General features: G+C 41.1%; 1 protein-coding gene across 2 annotated transcripts in view; it reads left to right on the top strand.

Annotated features, from left to right (window-relative positions):
• Positions 1–11,327: 11,327 nt before the first annotated feature.
• NCKAP5 (NCK associated protein 5) overlaps positions 11,328–20,841 on the top strand; it is a 1,111,865-nt gene continuing 1,102,351 nt past the window's right edge. Inside the window, exons 1-2 of one of the 2 annotated variants that reach the window (XM_043487515.1) lie at positions 11,328–11,546; positions 11,814–11,879. The gene's annotated coding sequence lies outside the window, so the exon portion shown is untranslated. The remainder of the gene's footprint in view (positions 11,547–11,813; positions 11,880–20,841) is intronic. The other variant, XM_043487514.1, reaches the window with a different exon arrangement.

The following is a 20,841-nucleotide window of genomic DNA, read 5'->3' as shown; positions in this document are numbered from 1 at the left end:
GATGAAAATGGAAGAGAAGTTCACATTAGGGTCTGCTGATAAACTGGACATTTTCACCTTTTATATTGTGAAATACATTAAAAAATAGAATATATTAGTGAGTGCATTCTGTGTACTCCTTACAAAGTCATATTGTCATCCCTTCTTTGAGACGAAGACTCTGAGACACAGAGAGGTTAAGACATCTACTCAAGTTCACAGGGATAGTAAATGACAGAGCGGAAGTTGACCTTAGATGAGTCTAACTATGAGGACTGCCATCTCTCTGGGGGATCTATTGCCTCTGCCTGAATAAGAGGAGTTTCTTTCTGTAAAGAAGCAGTATATGATGCAGAGATGGGTTTGGGCAGCTGGTGAACCTGGAAACAAGGCTTGAGAGAAGTTCAGGTCCAGAATCCTTCCCTTCTCTCTTCCTCCTCCCTTGCATGGCCACCCTTCTCCAGTCTATCACTTTTCTTTACCTACCCTCCCGTCTCTAAGGAGAATTAGCGTGATAGTGAAGAGCCAAGGTAGATTTTGTAGGCAGCAGATGCCCATGAGAAAATCTGTAAATCCAAGACAAAACACCACTTTGATTTTGAAGGTACTGAGCCTTGGCAGAAAACCGTCAGTTTGCACAACATGCTTTAGGGAAACATCTTTCCAGGCGAAATAAAAACAAAGCAAAATTTAAGCTGTCTGTGAAACTGGACATCTATAGACATCTATGTGGGGGAAGGATGCAGAAAAGATACCCTGACTGTTGGAGAAAGTAGTAAAGACCAGACACAGCAATAAAATCAGTCCAGATGAAACTGGGGCTCTGTGCTCAACCACTCTATAACCAAAGGCCAGGACAGTGTGTTGCCAAGAGGGCCAGGATGGGCAGTAGTTTAGAAATGAGATTTCCTCATTCAAATCAGAGCTTTTCCACTTATATCATGTCAAGTCTCAACTTTTCCATCTGTAAAGTGGGAGGAACAATGACACCTACTTTGCAGAGCTATATTATTGGAATATAGTATATACTTGGAATGGGACCTGCTACATAGAGAGAAAGTGGTCTCCCCGTCCTACTCCTCCGCCATCTTGGCTCCTCCTCGAGGCCTGCTACATAGAAAGCCCCATGCGTAGATTGACTCTCGAACCTGCTATTGAATTGCCTTCTCATGTAATCAGTCAATGAAGCCCTGAAAATATATGACCTCCTTATAATCCTACATGTGACAAAAATTAGGAGGGGTTACTGTACCCCCCCCCCAAAATGCGTTTCTAAACCCCATAGCAATGATATTACTTCTCACTCACTACTTTGATGAACTCTTCAGTGGGCAAAGATAAAATGGAAATTGGCATTGTATACTTGCCTGCAGCAGCCACTATCGTATGTGGTCCATCATCTGTGACTCACCAAAATATGGTTGAATTGATTCTCTCCTAATCTTCTGAGAGATCTTTCAATATTAGTACTTTAAAGTGCAGTCAGTGGAGACAAACACAATTCAGCATATTTCTCTCTCCTCTCTCACTGCCTCTCCCCCCCAGCTATAAATCGTTATCTATTCACTGGATAAACAGCATCTAAATTCCCTGGTGCCCAACAGCCCACTGATTTCACTCAAAGGTTGTCTCATCCAGCTCTGAATCTGGAGTCTGGTGTCTGAATGGCCAGCAGGATTTATTTTCCCTGGTGGTTAGAGCCGATCTATTTTACTCAGGCAAACCAGTTTCAACAGAGGAATAAATACTGAGGTGAAATTATTTGCATAAAATAAGTGAACCCCATCAATGAGCTGCATTTTATTTTGTTATCAGAGAGCTAGCTGCCTGCTAGCGCTGCCCATCAGCAGATGGCCTCTCTGACCTTTCTGACTTTAGTTCACAGTGGATTGCACTTTTCACTAGTAGTAGCCTAGATACTCAAATCAATGTCATGGTTTCATACCCAGAGCCTCTGACACCCCTAGGCACCAGACTTGTGGGGATAAGGAGACCCCATTAGAGGCACTATTTCAACTAACATGAGCTTCCCACTTGCTTCCTGTTGCTTCATTTAGAGTTGGCAGGCAGTGTGGCTTTAGGAAAACATAAAGAAAGCTGGGATTATATCTTGGCTCTGCCTATTTCAGGTGGTGACAATGTCAGCAGAAGTTTTGACATATCTGAGCTTCAGTTTCTGAATCTGTAAAATGAAGATAAATACTATTTTATTCAGCATTTTTTGAAGGCTAATAGAAGTGCTGGAAGTTGTGTCTAGCATAATACCTGCCACCTAACAGGTGCTGGTCAAATGTTTCCTACATCGTTTTTCTCCTTCCTGTCCTCCTTATCCCCTCCCTTCCTTCTTTTTTCCCCTCATCCTTCCATTCTCTTTCTTCCTCACATATAATTTTCAGTTTGCCTGGGGATCCTTTTGTGATTCTAAGTGATCACTTCTGGGGTAATTGTCATTTTTGGGGCCTAAGATATGGCCTGAAAAGCCTGAACATCAATCTAAGTTTTGCCCACCAGCTTTCAGCCTCCCTTCCCACCCATGGGACACTCCCCTGCAGAGATCCAGTCTCTAAGTCTGATTTTCTCCAAAACTTAATAATCAATTTACTTCACCCCTAAGATAACTGTTGTTATCTCATGGGCAAAAATTCAGTAGATGTTTAAAAAGTGCTTGATAAATTGAACCTATGATAGCCAAACTACAGGCACTCATGGAGTATGAGATACAGATTCTGGACACTAAGGGTTTTGTAGTCCTGATAATCAAATGTGTCCACAAGCCTGGCGTCTGGAAAAATGGCTAGGTGTCAGGTTAAGAGCTCTAGAATCATGTTGGCTCGTCTCTGTGTCCTCCAACAAATCTCTTTAATTTCTCTAAATCTGAATTTTCCCATCTGTTAATAGGTGATATAAGGTGGTTTTGGAGCAAATAAAAAATGAGCCCTAAAGTACTTAGCACAGAGTCACTTGGCTAGTGGGAGAAACAAACAATGGCTAGTCCTGAGATAATCTGAAAGAGATCTGTTATGGCCCCCAACCCTAACCCGATTCATATATTGAAGTGTAACCCCTTGTGACTATTATTACAGTCACAAGTTTTAGTTAAAGAGTTTTTAGAGAGGTGATTAAGTTAAAATAAGGTAATTAGGGTGAGACCTAATCCAATATGATTGTGTCCTTAGAAGACAAGATGAGGGCATCATTCAGTTCAGTCCCTCAGTCATATCCAACTCTTTGTGACCCCATGAATCGCAGCACGCCAGGCCTCCCTGTCCATCACTAACTCTGGAGTTTACTCAAACTCATGTCCATTGAGTCGGTGATGCCATCCAGCCATCTCATCCTCTGTCATCCCCTTCTCCTCCTGCCCCCAACCCCTCCCAGCATCAGGGTCCTTTCCAGTGAGTCAGCTCTTTGCATGAGGTGGCCAAAGTATTGGAGTTTCTGCTTCAGCATCAGCCCTTCCAATGAACACCCAGGACTGATCTCCTTTAGGATGGACTGGTTGGATCTCCTTGCAGTCCAAGAGACTCTCAAGAGTCTTCTCCAACACCACAGCTCAAAAGCATCAATTCTTTGGCGCTCAGCTTTCTTCACAGTCCAACTCTCACATCCATACATGACTACTGGAAAAACCATAGCCTTGACTAGAAGGACCTTTGTTGGCAAAGTAATGCCTCTGCTTTTTAATATGCTATCTAGGTTGGTCATAACTTTCCTTCCAAGGAGTAAACGTCTTTTAATTTCATGGCTGCAGTCACCATCTGCATGATTTTGGAACTCCAAAAAATAAAGTCAGCCACTGTTTCCACTGTTTCCCTATCTGTTTGCCATGAAGTGATAGGACCAGATGCCATTATCTTAGTTTTCTGAATGTTGAGCTTTAAGCCAACTTTTTCACTCTCCTCTTTCACTTTCATCAAGAGACTTTTTAGTTCCTCTTCACTTTCTGCCATAAGGGTGGTGTCATCTGCCTATCTGAGGTTATTGATATTTCTCCTGGCAATCTTGATTCCAGCTTGTGCTTCCTCCAGCCCAGCGTTTCTCATGAATGTACTCTGCATATAAGTAAATAAGCAGGGTGACAGTATACAGCCTTGATGTACTCCTTTTCCTATTTGGAACCAGTCTGTTGTTCCATGTCCAGTTCTAACTGTTGCTTCCTGACCTGCATACAGGTTTCTCAAGAGGCAGGTCAGGTGGTCTGGTATTCCCATCTCTTTCAGAATTTTCCACAGTTTATTGTGATCCACACAGTCAAAGGCTTTGGCATAGTCAATAAAGCAGAAATAGATGTTTTTCTGGAACTCTCTTGCTTTTTCGATGATCCAGTGGATGTTGGCAATTTGATCTCTGGTTCCTCTGCCTTTTCTAAAATCAGCTTGAACATCTGGAAGTTCACGGTTCACTGTGAACTGTTTTGCTGAAGCCTGGCTTGGAGAATTTTGAGCATTACTTTACTAGCGTGTGAGATGAGTGCAATCGTGCTGTAGTTTGAGCATTCTTTGGCATTGCCTTTCTTTGGGATTGGAATGAAAACTGACCTTTTCCAGTCCTGTGGCCACTGCTGAGTTTTCCAAATTTGCTGACATATTGAGTGCAGCACTTTCACAGCATCATCTTTCAGGATTTGATATAGCTCAGCTGGAATTCCATCACATCCACTAGCTTTGTTCATAGTGATGCTTTCTAAGGCCCACTTGACTTCACGTTACAGGAGGTGTGACTCACTCACCTAGAAGGTGAGTGGTCACACCATCATGAAGATCTTTTTTGTACAGTTCTTCTGTGTATTCTTGCCACCTCTTCTTAAAATCTTCTGCTTCTGTTAGGTCCATACCATTTCTGTCCTTTATCAAACCCATCTTTGTGTGAAATGTTCCCTTGGTATCTCTAATTTTCTTGAAGAGATCTCTAGTCTTCCCATTCTGTTGATTTCCTCTATTTCTTTGCATTGATCGCTGAGGAAGGCTTTTTATCTCTCCTTGCTCTTCTTTGGAACTCTGCATTCAAATGGGAATATCTTTCCTTTTCTCCTTTGCTTTTCACTTCTCTTCTTTTCACAGCTATTTGTAAGGTCTCCTCAGACAACCATTTTGCCTTTTTGCATTTCTTTTCCATGGGGATGGTCTTGATCCCTGTCTCCTGTACAATGTCACGAGCCTCGATCCATAGTTCATCAGGCACTCTGTCTATCAGATCTAGTCCCTTAAATCTACTTCTCACTTCCACTGTAAAGTCATAAGGGATTTGATTTAGGTCATACCTGAATGGTCTAGTGGTTTTCCCTACTTTCTTCAATTTAAGCCTGAATTTGGCAATAAGGAGTTCATGAAATGAGCCACAGTCAGCTCCCAGTCTTGTTTTTGCTGACTGTATAGACCTCCCTCTTTGGCTGCAAAGAATATAATCAATCTTATTTCAGTGTTGACCATCTGGTGATGTCCATGTGTAGAGTCTTCCCTTGTGTTCTTGGAAGAGGGTGTTTGCTATGACCACTGTGTTCTCTTGGCAAAACTCTATTAGCCTTTGCCCTGCTTCATTCCATACTCCAAGGCCAAATTTGCCTGTTACTCCAGGTGTTTCTTGACTTCCTACTTTTGCATTCTAGTCCCCTATAATGAAAAGGACATCTTTTGGGGTGTTAGTTCTAAAAGGTCTTGTAGGTCTTCATAGAACCATTCAACTTCAGCTTCTTCAGCATTACTGATTAGGGCATAGATACATACAAAGGAAAGGAAGGAAATGGCAACCCACTCCAGTATCCTTGCCTGGAAAATTCCATGGATGGAGGAGCCTGGTAGGCTATAGTCCATGGGGTTGCAAAGAGTCAGACATGACTGAGCAACTTCACTTTCACATACAAAGGAAAGACCATATGCAGGCACAGGGAGAAGCCAGCCATCTGCAAGACCCCCTTTCGGGTCTGAAGAAACCAACCCTACCAACACCTGAATCTTGGATTTCCAGCCTCCAGAAATGTATGAAAACAAATTATTGTTGTTTAAGTTCCCCAGTTTGTGGTATGTCATTATGGCAACCCTAGAACCGTCACTCGAAATGCCAGGCTGGATGAATCACAAGCAGGAATCAGGATTGCTGGGACAAATATCAGCAACCTCAGATATGCAGATGATACCACTCTAATGGCAGGAAGTGAAGAGGAACTAAAGATCCCATTGATAAGGTTGAAAGAAAAAAGTGAAAAAGCTGGCTTGAAACTCAGCATTCAAAAAACTAAGATCTTGGCATCTGGTTCCATTACTTTATGGCAAATAGAAGAGGAAAAAGTGGAGGCCATGACAGATTTTATTTTCTTGGGCTATGGATGGTGGATGGTCCAAAATCACTTTGGATGGTGACTGCAGCCATGAAATTGAAAGACACTTACTCCATAGAAGGAAAGCTATGAGAGACCTAAATAGTGTATTGAAAAGCAGAGGTATCACTTTGCTGACCAAGGTCTGTACAGTCCAAGCTGTGGTTTTTCCAGTACCTGTGTGTCTAGTTGTTCACTTGCATCTGATTCTTTGCAATGCTATGGACTGTAGCCTGCCAAGCTCCTCTCTTCATGGGATTTTCCCAGCAAGAACACTGGAGTAGATTGCCATTTCCTCCTACAGGAGATCTTCCCAACCCAAAGATCAAACCCACGTCTCCTGCATCTCCTGCATTGGCAAGCAGATTCTTTACCACTCAGCCATCTGGGAAGTCCATGATTTTTCTAGTAGTCATGTATGGATGTGTGAATTGGATCATAAAGAAGGCTGAGTGCCAAAGAATTGATGCTTTAACAATTGTGATGCTGGAAAAGACTCTTGAGAGACCCTTGTACTGCAAGGAGATCAAATCAGTCAGTCCTAAAGGAAGTCCACCCTGAATATTCTTGGATGGAATTGTTGCTGAATCTGAAGTTCCAACACTTTGGCCACCTGACGTAAAGAGGCAACTCATTGGAAAAGACCCTGACCCTGGGAATGACTGAAGGCAATAGGAGAAGGGGTAGCAGAAGGTGAGATGGTTAGATAGCATCACTGACTCAATGGACATAAATTTGTACAAACTCCAGTAGATAGTAGGGGACAGAGGAGCCTGGCGAGCTGCAGTCCATGGGGTCAAAAAGAGCCAGAAATGATTTAGTGACTGAACAACAACAAAAAGCCCCACCCTACACCAGGACTGTTTTCGCCCAGCCCTATGATCCTGAAGAGAACTTTGCACTCAGCCTGGGCTCAATCAATGATGATATGTTTGAATTTAACAAACTGAGTGCTTTTCTCTTTCCTTTTGGAGCTTTCCTCCCTGGTGACTAGCATATCTCAGTCATAGGCTGGCCATGTTTCAGAATAAGTTCCTGCTTTGCATGTGGAAGCCCTCTTTGAGCATCTTTTCAACACCAGTATCTTAATCCATTTACTGTTTGCCCCTTTATTTCCTTATGAACCAAGAAAAGTGAGCTTTGATTATTTTCTAAACAGTTTGGCCATCTACCTGTGTGAGTTTTCCGGTTTGCCAGAAATAGGGACCTCGTTGCTCCATCTGTGTCCTTGGATTCTGACCCACTGCCACATTTGACCTCGGTTTTCCATGTGGGCCCTGAGTACTTTCTAAGCTTCAGTGGCTCAAGCACCTATATAATTGAGGAATGGGAAAAGCACACACATTCTAACATTACTTTGAGTGGTGAGTGTAGTTTGTATAGCTGAGTCATGCTACCCATGGACACATGAAGAAATTGAGGCCCAGTCAGGGTCAGTACCTACACGGTCAGTATCACACTTCAGTTTGCTTCTCAATAGCACCAAGACCTTCCTGTTCCTGCACAGAACCTTTCACTTTGCCTTCCTGCCTCTGACCCTTGACTGCTCTAACCTCCACAATCTACCAGATCATTCTAATAATTAATTGTTTGACATTCCCAAAACATAGTTTCTAGCTTTGTGTCCGTGTCCCCATATATGCCTCTATGTGGTTCCATAAAGATCAGCTACAGTGTAATGCAAGGGTCCCCAACCTCTGGGATCTAATGCCTGATGATCTGAGGTGGAGCTGATGTAATAATAATGAAATAAAGTGCACAATAAATGTAATGCACTTGAATCATCTGGAAACCACTCCCCCCCACCCCCTAACCCCAGTACATGGAAAAATTTCTTTCCACCAAACCGGTTCCTAGTGCCAAAAAGGTTGGAAGCTACTGGTTTAAGGAATCTCTGACCCTGAAGCTATACCTCTGAGTATGGATAAAGAAGATCAGCATTTGCTGACAAGATCTGGAAGTGACTTAAAACAGAATTGTTTTGCTACTCCTTGGACACTGAGCTTCTCAAACTTGCCTCTAGTAGTAAGATTACCAGGATACATAATAAGCTCTATAAATGGCAGAGAGGAATTTATGTCATGAGATCTAAAAATTCCTAGGTGGCCTTGTTCTATGATGACTATGCCATGTGTCTTGTGTGAGATCGGATTTCCTTAGAGATGCAGCATGGTCAGTGCATGAAAGTGATTCATAAGAGGAAGGCAAGGAGTCAGAATTTGAGCACTTGAAATAAATCTGGAGGCACAAAAGCAGACTAGATCTAGGAAAATATCTAGGCGTCAGTAGGCAAGTCAGAAGGGGGAATCATTTGGGCGGTCCGATACAGGAACGGGCATAGAAAAAGGAAGTATGTGACTTAGACACATTGTTTTGTGAACTTTCTGTGAAGTCATTAATTGTTTCTTGCCTCAGTAAATCCTCTTTATAAAAATAATAGGTTGGACAAGTTGCTCTCTAAATTCTATTCTGTTTCCCCAACACTAATCTGTTTTATTTGTTAAGTACCACTGTCAGAGCACATTAGCAGTTCAGCTAACAGACATAAGATACCAGCACTATTGAGTATTTGACATCTGAGACCAACTTCTTTTCTAGAAGAAAAATTATTTTTTGTATGTTTTTTACTAAGGCTAGAGCAGGTCAAAATCCAGGTGTAAGGGTTGGTCTTAGAGAACACTTTTGAGAGCAGAAGGTGACCCATGGATACTCATTTCACATCTCTAGTAACTTGTGAGCTATTTGGCCCCATGGCAGTGGGTCAGCAGTGCTTTTGAGGCTTTGGCACTAAATTTGACTTTGTCAAACCATGAATCAAGATTTAGGAGGATTTAAAAACAGAAGATAGCTCCACGTGGAGCTTTCTGTCCACAGAATGACAGTGGGGAGAGGCGTTTGACTACATGGGAAGCAAAATCTTTCTGAACCAGTGAGATGAAGTGTTACAGTGAACCATCAGTTCAGGGTGAGCCAGTTAGAACCCCCCCAGATAACTCTTACTGCCCTTGTGTTTACTGGAGAGATTCTTCTTCCTAGGCCAACCTCCTTAACCCTTGCATTTACTTCAAAACCTGTTAGAACATAGGGCAAGACAAAAGTAGGCTGATATCTACACCCTCAATATGATATTCCCAGCACTTTTCAACTTTGACTATGTGTTAATCAGATTTATGCTGTCTTCCTCAGGACCAGCTACATAATTTCCTAAGCCCAGTGCAAGAGGAAAATACAGGGCTCCTAGATAGATCAGTCAATAAAGAATCTACCTGCAATGCAGGACACCGCCTGCAATGCAGGTGACCCGGGTTTGATCCTGGGCTTGGGAAGATACCCTGGAGAAGGAAATGGCAACCCACTTTGTATTTTTGCCTGGGAAATCCCATGGACAGAGGAGCCTTGCAAACAGTAGTCCATGGGATCACAAGTGTCAGATGTGACTTAGAGACTAAACCACCACCACCAGTTCAAAAGTGAAGAACTTAAAGGTGGTGCTGGCACAGGATTAATCCAAGTGCAGATCTCTCCTGAGCGTGAGGTTCTGTGCGACTGTACAGGCTGGATGTCTGTGGAGCTGACACTCATCCTGTCCCCCAATCTTCTGTTCCTGGAAAGGAGCCTGTTCAAGTGGGGTGCTGGTTTTCATCTCTGAGCTGTTGGACAAATCCACTCAAGCAAGCTCGTGTATACCATTCTCTGTCTTGTACTGTCTTGTTAGGAACCACAGACAATTTTGCTGAAGTGAGGAAAAGGCATCAGAACAAATTTGACAATGTTTTCTCGTTTACATTTTCCATTGAGAGGCATCCTCAGGTTGCCAAGATGTTCCTACATATGCTGCCTCTAAATCAGGGGTTCTTAATGAAGGGTGAAAATCAGGATTACTTGGGATGCTTCTTCAAAACATACTCCTCAGAGATTCTAAATCTGCCAACATAGTTTACATGGGGTATTGAAAAGTCTTTGAGCAAAACATTGGTAAAGAACTACTTGAAAAAAAAAAAAAAAGAACTACTTGAAAATTATTCCATTTATTTGTTGTTTTTGAGGAATGTATGTTTACATATCTGTATATCCACCTACCTCCTTGATGTTAGAATCTGTTGAAACTGACTTTTTTTTTTTTTCAGAGTGCTTTAACCTTTACTTCAGTGAATATATTCTGGGTGGTGACGATTATCCACTTTGACACAGAGTGTCAAAGAATTTATTTGTGACCTGCTTTCACGGAGACCACAAACTAGTTATTGCAACCAACCAAGAAAAAAAAAAAAGAAAAGAAATGAAGAAATACCACAAGTACTGGCAATATTTATTGCAGCATATGGCTAATGTGTAAAGAGGTAACAGAACGACGTATCTCAGGGGATCATTCAAAAGGAAAATTACTTAAATTAACTTCTCAGGCAAACCAAATTATGCACCATGCCCCCTCCTGTAATGCTATACAAAGTCAATGTTTGTGGAGAGTAGAACTGGGGACTATCAATCAAGTCTTTCATAAGAATGGTTGTGTCTGCAGGGATTTATTTTTTTCCTTTGCATTTTTGGCTTTTAGATGAATGAAGAATTTTTCTCAGCAAATTATTAATTACTCCTACTTGCCTGTCGAATTGAGTTCACTGTAGTTATGTAGGAGTCAATGGTATTCAAACTGCAGCTTTTGATGAAGTAATCGGCTGCTTCTGGGGCCTCTTTCAGCTGCCCTGGGCGTGCTTCACATGTAAACGACTGCCAAATGGATTCTTTCGACATTCCAGCCAATTAAAATACATTTAAAGTGCAGCTGGTAGAGAGGGAAGCCGGGTGATTGTGTGGAGAACTTCAGGGCAGAGAGACAGAAAACAAACTTTGCGGAACCCAGTTCGGGCAGCCCAGCCAGGGGCTGGGGGACAATGGAGAGAGTCCCCCAAAGAGGGTATCTTTAGTTGCTGTCATCATCAAAGATGACACTTTGAGCACCACCTTAAAAGACACAAAAGAGGGAAGCATGTTTGTTAGGGTGTCAGTTTTCTCCCCTTGCCTCTTGAAACTCTGTGTTGGCTGGCTGCCCAATGCGGTGCTGCATACAAATATTGACAGAACACAGCGGTGTTTGTTAAACCCGGTCTGGGGAAGCCAGTGATTAAAACTCTTGAAGGAAGATCCGAAAACCCCAGGAACTCTCCTCAGTAGCCTTAGAACACTGACCGAATGCAAGAGAAAGCACTGAGTGGGCTAAAGTGAACATATTCACCGTCCCTGCTATGCCTTTTCGGTAAGGTCAGAATTTTCTTTTCTCTCTCTTTTTTCTTTAATGTTTCTGTTGGTGTGGAGACAAGAGCTTCCAACATGCTCAGTGCTCTGCTTCAGATCTCTGATTTGCAGAGCATAGGGTTTGCCTGTGATTTTTCTGGAGGGCTTGAGGGTATTGCAATGTGTAAATAGACACAGGGCATCACCCAGCACACATGTGGAGTCTGCCAGTGCTTTTCCAGAATTCAGGACACATTTTTCAATATTTGCCTCTGTTGATCTGTCCCAGGATTTGCTGCCTGTGTCCAAGTGTCCTGAGGTTGATTACAAACAGATTCCTCCTTTGAACCAATAGGTATGCTGTATGTGCTTGTTTCATTTTTATTTTCATCATCAATGTCTTGTGCATTCTGTCACCAGCCCCTTGCCTGTGCATGCGGAAAGTGTATTTTTCCTCCTGGGTTAATATTCAATCAGACACAAGTGTTCTGTCTTACTCAAGCAAATCCCAAATGTTTGGAAATGCCTTGCTTTATCTCAACTTTCCTTGGAGAAGCTGCTAACTTGGGAATTTGTTCTGAATCACTCATACTGGAAGAGGGCAGCTGCGGTTGCACTATCTCTATGGTTCTGCAAGCTCAGTAAATACCCGGCTCTGTGGGTTGGACTCCCAGGCCCCTCTTAAATTCCCGAGAATGTTTAGGAAGAGTAGGGCTGATGAGGGGTATTGATTGCTATCCATCAATTGACCAGTGAAAGACACACACAGTTCCTGATTGTTTCTGATCCTAGCTTGTCACAGTTGGCCCTTTTTGGCTTTGGTTTTGTTCATTGCAAACAAAGAATCTTGCACATTTCATGGTGAAGGATCACGTTGCAGTTCAATGCTCTTTATTAATCTTTAATGTGCCAGTAGCTCTGAGGCTATGCCAAGCTGAGCCTTTCCAAAACTCTTCAAGCTACCTGCTGCCAAGATAAACGGTGGTAGGCTCAGAAGGAATATTTTACAGAAACTTGCAAGAGCAAAGTTTTAGCTATTAAATTTGTTATGGGTCAATGAAAGAAATCTTAAATACAAGAGATTTCAGAAAGGGCTGCTTCAGCTCTGCCCTCCACGTGAGAGACCTGCTGTTGGGGCGCATGTTCTCACACACACAGTGGTCTGTGTTCTGGGTGTGGAGAGTATACGGTGACCTACTGTGTGGGTGTTGGGTTGGGTTTATGAAGTGGGTGCTGTGTGAACGGAGGCATGCAAATGCAGAAGGCCTTCCTGCTCATGGCAGTGTTGGAGCCCAGGGGTAAACATGGCTCCACATGTGGTGGCTGCTTGTCCCATACAACCATTTCAGACACACCAAATGAGTCAGTGATGTACAGCGCTCACCAGAGTACCTGTGGACACAAACGTAACTATGTACAAAAGGAGAATGGCATGGTATACCTCGAAAAATTGGGCCCTGGAGGTGATCTAAGAACTCAGATGCAATGGAAACTTACTGTGAGGCCGTGGAGAATGGAAGGCTGTGGCCTCTTGGATCTGTCAGTTGTTCACCAGGCTAATACAAGGTCAATGGTGTCATCATCGCTTCTTAGGAATGCAGGTAAGAGTCAAAAGAATCCTGCCGGTAGACACCAGTGCTGTAAGCAGAGGTTCCATTTGTTATGATTGCTATCAGAACACTGAATTGAAGTGAGAGGAGCTTCAAAGTCCTTTCTGATTTAGAGTCAATGATGTAAAGACTTTACACACACACACGTAGACAGTGATGAGAAAGGGGCAAGGGTGAGGGAATCCTTTATTAAATGGGTTTTGTTGATTTTAGAGTCAAGCCCAGTCTTCTTCCTGTGGCCTAGAATAGGGTTGACAAACTAGGCATCACAGACTAAATCTGATCACCATGATTTTTTTTAATAGATAAATTTTCATTAGACCCAGCCAAACCCCTTTGCTGATATATGGTCCACAACTGCTTTTGTGCTATCATAACAGAATTGAATAGTTGCAACAGAGATCCTATGACCCCACAAAGCCTAAAACATTTATTGCCTGTCTCTTTACAGAAAAAGTTTGAGAGACTGGACATGGAGGACAGTGCTTCTTAAACTATCTCATAGATTGGTTTTGTTTTTAATTTCCAGTCTGTTTTGGACTGCAAATAATTTTATTAAATGTGGCAAAATGTTGCTTCAAGGTTGTGGCAATACCAAATTGCTACAATATTTCTAAACATTTACTCTTAAATTTTGTGCTTATCATGGATCCTTTATTTTAATTAATTTATTTATTTGGCCAAGTGGCTTGTGGTATCTTAGCTTCCCAACCAGAAATGAAACCTGGGCCCTCAGCAGCAAAAGCTTGGAGTCCTAACCACTGGACCATTAGGGAATTCCCTGTCATGTATCCTAAGCAAACAGTTTGCAGACCGGTTCCAGTCCTGGGACCACACTTTGAGAAGCTGTAATCCCTACTCAATTTTCTAGTTTCATCTTGTGACATTTCCCCAAATCTCTAATCATACTACTCTTTCTGAAGACTGGATGCAATAAACTCTTTTCCACATTTGGGCCTGTGTTATGACTATTTGCTGGTCCTGGAACTGTCTAAATCTTGCCTTAGCTTTTTCTTTGTATGAGGGCTCTGCTTTGGTTCATTTCATCAAGAAGACCTTTTGACCACTCTGTCTGAAAAGTCTTTCCTTACCTTACATCACTCTGTCTTTATTTTATATATTACAATCAATGCTTGTGCTGTTTATGTTGCTATTATTTGTTTCCCTCCATTGGTCTGGATTCAGTAATGATCCATTTCAGCTGGTTCAAGCAGAAAGGGATTTCATATTTGTTTTAGGTGGCATGTGAAATCCTGCAGGTGCTGGGGAGCCAACAGAGCTTCTGAGATAATGCTCAGAACAACAGAACAAAATTTACCATTACATCTCTGTCACTATACAAAGCTAGGATTCAGGAAGCTGATGCCACCATTGCCAGCTTCAGGAGCACATTGCCTCTGCAGTCATCTCTTCCACCAAAATGAGCATTTCTGTTTCTTGAAAACACATAAACCTAAGGACAGGATACTGGGATCTTTTCTAAACAGATTTTCAGAATACCCCAAACCTCTGGCAGGAACAGCAGAAATATAGCATTTACCACATGATCTTCACTCTGATTTTCAAATGCCACTGGATGGGAGGTAAAATCTGGGTGAAATCTGGATCACTGCAGAATTTGAGCTGTGAGAGCATCAGGGAAATGCCATATTAGGTTTTTTAGTCTTTAATGCTGTAATGGAATCACCAGAGCATGCCTTCATCCCCTGTTGGAATTTCATCTCTATGATGGTAGGGACCCTATCTGCTCATTCATCACCCTTCACCAGTGCTAAATTAATGCCTGATATGTGCCCAGTGAATGTTGATAGTAAGAATGCATGTGAATGGCATGTTCCCCAGAAGTCCATGATTTATATAGGAGGGTAGCATGTGGAACACCTGGGAGAGATTTATGGATATCAGTCAGCTTGGGAAATGTCTCTGGTGGGAGATGCAAGACTGTCTATTGGTGACAGTCTCAGTTTTGAAACATACCTTGTTTTTCAAAGCTGAAACATATTTATGTAGCTGTAGTTAATCTGTTTAGGACTGGGATTATTCTACTACCTAATATCATTTTTTGAGGATATTCAATGAGGATATTTAATAATATCATTTGCTGAGTAACACAGTACACTAAGTGTTATATATAATTAGTTCATTTAATCTGAAAAATATCTTGATGAGGTGACATTACTTCCACTTACAAAGAGAATAGAGGTTTTGAGTAGAAGAGTGTCTTCTCAAGTCACAGAGCAGGCGAGTTGTAAAATCAGATTTTATCCCATGACTTTTGAAACCTAAGTTTATATCCTTCACTTCTAGTTATAACCCTCCATATAATTTATCTTTGTGGTTGCTCTCTCTTCACTTAAGACTTCCTAGTTTTGTTTCCATCCTGAAAGTGAAAGTGAAAGTGAAGTCACTCAGTCCGACTCTTTGCGACCCTGTGGACTGTAGCCCACCAGGCTCCTCCATCCATGGGATTCTTCAGGCAAGAACACTGGAGTGGGTTGCCATTTCCTTCTCCAGGGAATCTTCCTGACCCAGGGATTGAACCTGGCTCTCCTTCATTGGAGGCAGACACTTTAACCTCTGAGCCACCAGGGAAGATTTGTTTCCATCCTACTGGTTGGTTAATTTACTGCATTATCTACTTTGTGCCTTAACAAAGTAAATCTAGTCATCAGGACTGAAATATCAGTACAGGTTTCTGGTTATCATATTCATGCTGACTGTCAGCAATGAGTCTGTGGGTCTATAGATGATGATATAAAAGTAGGTAGGAGAGAACTAAATAAGTAGTGATCAAGATATGAAAAGTTGCACTTAGGACAAAAATCCTAGAAGGTGGGTTATTTCTCTTGTAATTGTACAAACTTTCAGCCCCACAGAATTAACAATTTCAGGTCTTTTTCAGTGTTGTGGAATGAGATTTCCATTGGGGCTTTCAAAAGCTCACATATTCCTGGAAATATAAAAGGCATGCACATGCACAGAGGTGTGCATTTTCTCAGGAAAGACCTGAGAAAGCCCCAATCTCTCATCTATTACTGACATTGAGCCTCTGCACAAGCAGGGAGTGAAAATTAAGAATTGTAAAGAGCTGGCAAATTGAAGGTGTGCCCCTCTATACACAGAAATCCCCTCAGCAAAGCCTGGAACTTATTGGCTGAGGGCATTATTTTTATTATTATTTTAAAAGAAGTTTTAACCCATTATCTGGCCACTAAGCTAACCACACATGAAAAAGAATGCAAATTTTACAGAATATGGTTAGGGAAGTCACTAAACAAATAGGAAGAATAATTACAGCAACAACAAACAAAAACAACAAACCATAGTTAGGGGAATGATATGATTTCAAGTATTGATGTTTTATATTATTTTAAATGTCCACTTTTCAAGAAAAATAATGAGACATGCAAAGAAACTGGGTTCAACAGAAGGTTTAAGTAGGCAGAAGAAAGAATCAGAAAATTTGAAGATAGGTCAAATGCAAAGTACATAATGAGAAACGCTGGGCTGGAGGAAGCACAAGCTGGAATCAAGATTGCTGGGAGAAATATCAGTAACCTCAGATATGCAGATGACACCACCTTTATGGCAGAAAGTGAAGAAGAACTAAAGAGCCTCTTGATGAAAGTGAAAGAGGAGAGTGAAAAAGTTGGCTTAAAGTTCAGCATTCAGAAAACTAAGATCATGGCGTCCAGTCCCATCACTTCATGGCAAATAGATGGGGAAACAGTGGAAACAGTGGCTGACTTTATTTTGGGGGGCTCCAAAATCACTGCAGATGGTGATTGCAGCCATGAAATCAAAAGATGCTTGCTCCTTGGAAGGAAAGTTATGACCAACCTAGACAGCATATTAAAAAGCAGAGACATTACTTTGTCAACAAAGGTCCATCTAGTCAAGGCGATGGTTTTTCCAGTAGTCATGTATGAATGTGAGAGTTGGATGTAAAGAAAGCTGAGCACCGAAGAATTGATGATTTTGAGCTGTGGTGTTGGAGAAGACTCTTGAGAGTCCCTTGGACTGCAAGGAGATCCAACCAGTCCATCCTAAAGGAGATCAATCCTGAGTGTTCATTGGAAGAACTGGTGTTGAAGCTGAAACTCCCAATACTTTGGGCACCTGATGCGAGGAACTGACTCATTTGAAAAGACCCTGAGCTGGGAAAGATTGAAGGCAGGAGGAGAAGGGGACAACAGAGGATGAGATGGTTGTATGGCATCACCGTCTCAATGGACATGAGTTTGGGTAAATTCATGTTGGTGATGGACAGGGAGTTGGTGATGGACAGGGAGGCCTGGAGTGCTGCAGTCCGTGGGGTCTCAAAGAGTCGGACATGACTGAGCGATTGACTGAACTGAACAAATGAGATTATTCAATCTGAAAAGAGAAAGGAAAAAAAGAAAAATCAGCAGAACTTTGATGAGACAGTATCAAGTATACCAATATACACATAATGAGAATCTGGGAAAGAAAGGAGAAGCAGAAAGGGACAGAAAGAATATTTGAAGAAAAAATGGCTGAAAACTTTCCATATTTGATGGAACATGAGAATCTATATATTCAAGAATCTCAATGAATTTCAAGTAGAATAGATTCAAAGAGGTTCACTTTGAAACAAATTATAGTCAAATTGTAAAAAATCAGAATCTTGAAAGCAGCAAGAGAAAATCATCATGTTATGTATAAGGAAGTCTCATTTATATTAATAGGTAGTTTCTCATCAATAACCATGGAGGTCAAAAAGCAGTGGAATAATACAAAGTACTGAAAGAAAAAAAAGACTGTCAACTTAGATATATATCCAGCAAAACTGTTCTTCAAAAATAAGGATAAATTAAGACATTACCTGGAGAAGGAAATGGCATCCCACTCCCGTACTCTTGCCTGAGGAATCCTCTGGACAGAGGAACCTGGTGGGCTACAGTCCATGGGGTCACAGAGTTGGACACAACTGACACACACACGCAAGATATTACCAGGTTAAAAATCTGAGAGACTCTGTCACTGACAGACCTTTCCTTCCTTAAATTACTAAAGGAAGTCCTTCAGACCGAAATAAAAGGAACTAGACAGTAACTTGAATTTGCACCAAAAAATAAAGAGCACTGCTAAAATATAAAAGGCAGTTTACATGTATTTTTTGTTTATACTTCCTTTCTTTTCCTCCTGCCTGATTTAAAAGACATTTGCAAGCTATTAGCATAAAACTATATTGATGAGCTTATAATATATAAAGGTGTAATGTGTATTACAATAAGAGGACAATGGAGACTAGCTCTATAAAAGTGAAGCTTTTGTACAGTGTTGAAATAAACTAGATATTAATTCAACTAGGCTATTATATTAGATAATCGAGATAAAATAGAAAAATTCCTAGACACAAAATACTGGAACTGACTCAAAAAACAAAATATGAATAGACTTTTAACAATAAAAATATTGAATTAGTTATCAACAGACTTACCACAAAGAAGAGCCCAGGCCAGGTAGCTACCTGTTGTATTCTAGCAAAAAAGAAGAATTAACACTAATTTTTCACAAACTCTTCCAAAAAATAAAAGAGAAACAAACACTTTCCAGTTCAGTCTATGAAGAGGGTATTATTACTCTGATACTAGGGGAATAAGAAACAAGAACTATAGCCTGATATGTCTTACTATTATGGACACTATAATTGCCAACAAAATACTAGCAAACCAAATTAAACAACATATAAAAAGGATCATACTCCATGACTAAGTAAGGTTTATTCCAGGAATGAAAGACTGGTTATGCATAGGAAAAAAATCAATGTAACACAACAACATATTAATGGAATAAAGGGAAAAACCATATGATTGTTTCAATAGATGTATAAAAAGCACTTGACAGTAGCCAACACTTTTTAATGGTAAAAGCCTCAACAAACTAGGAATAGAACTGTCTCAACCTGATAAAGGACACCTACAAAAACCTTACAGCTAATATTATATCCCAAAGAAAGGCAATGCCAAAGAATGCTCAAACTACCACACAATTGCACTCATCTCACACGCTAGTAAAGTAATGCTTAAAATTCTCCAAGCCAGGCTTCAGCAATACGTGAACCATGAACTTGCAGACGTTCAAGCTGGTTTTAGAAAAGGCAGAGGAACCAGAGATCAAATTGCCAACATCCGCTTATCATCAAAAAAGCAAGAGAGTTCCAGAAAAAACATCTATTTCTGCTTTACTGACTATGCAAAAGCCTTTGACTGGGTGGATCACAATAAACTGTGGAACATTCTGAAAGAGATGGGAATACCAGACCACCTGACCTGCCTCTTGAGAAATTTGTATGCAGGTCAGGAAGCAACAGTTAGAACTGGACATGGAACAACAGACTGGTTCTAAATAGGAAAAGGAGTACATCAAGGCTGTGTATTGTCACCTGGCTTATTTAACTTATGTGCAGAGTACATCATGAGAAACGCTGGGCTGGAAGAAGCACAAGCTGGAATCAAGATTGCTGGGAGAAATATCAATAACCTCAGATATGCAGATGACACCATCCTTATGGCAGAAAGTGAAGAGGAACTAAAGAGCCTCTTGATGAAAGTGAAAGAGGAGAGTGAAAAAGTTGGCTTAAAGTTCAACATTCAGAAAACTAAGATCATGGCATCCAGTCCCATCACTTCATGGCAAATAGATGGGGAAACAGTGGAAACAGTGTCAGGCTTTATTTTCCTGGGCTCCAAAATCACTGCAAATGGTGATTGTAGCCGTGAAATTAAAAGACTCTTACTCCTTGGAAGGAAAGTTATGACCAACCTAGACAGCATATTAAAAAGCAGAGACATTACTTTGTCAACAAAGGTCCGTCTAGTCAAGGCGATGGTTTTTCCAGTAGTCATGTATGGATGTGAGAGTTGGACTATAAAGAAAGCTAAGCGCCAAAGAATTGATAATTTTGAGCTGTGGTGTTGGAGAAGACTCTTGAGAGTCCCTTGGACTGCAAGGAGATCCAACCAGTCCATCCGAAAGGAGATCAGTCCTGAGTGTTCATTGGTAGGACTGGTGTTGAAGCTGAAACTCCAGTACTTTGGCTACATGATGTGAAGAGCTGACTCACTGGAAAAGACCCTGATGCTGGGAGGGATTGAGGGCAGGAGGAGAAGGGGAGGACAGAGGATGAGATGGTTGGATGGCATCACCGATTCAATGGACATGAGTTTGGGTAAACTCCAGGAGCTGGTGATGGACAGGGAGGCCTGGTGTGCTGCAGTTCTTGGGGTTGCAAAGAGTTGGACATGACTGAGTGACTGAACTGAATTTTATACTTAATAGTAAAAGACCTTCCTGCCTACAATCAAGAAAAGATAAAATTCTGCTCTCATTATTTTATTCAGTATTGTACTGTAGTTCTATCCAGAGAAATTAGATAAGAAAAATAAATCCAAAGGCACCTAGATTGGAATAAAGAAGGAAAACTGTCTTTATTTGCTGATGACATAATTTTGTTTATATAAAATCCTAAAGAATCCATTTAAAATACAATTAATAAACAAATTAATGCTACAGAATACAAGATCAATATACAAAAATCAATTGCATGTCTATACAATAGCAGTGAGCAGTTGAAAAATGAAATTAAAAAAAGCAGCTCAATTTATAATGGCCTCATAAAGAAAAATGTTTAGAAAGAATTTTAACAAAAATGTAGGACTTGTAATACTAAGTATTGCTAAT

The sequence above is a fragment of the Cervus canadensis genome, chromosome 15 (genome assembly GCF_019320065.1).
Source record: "Cervus canadensis isolate Bull #8, Minnesota chromosome 15, ASM1932006v1, whole genome shotgun sequence".
Lineage (NCBI taxonomy): Eukaryota > Metazoa > Chordata > Mammalia > Artiodactyla > Cervidae > Cervus > Cervus canadensis.
The sequence above is the reverse complement of the archived record's forward strand: the minus strand, read 5'-3'. Positions and strand labels throughout refer to the sequence as shown.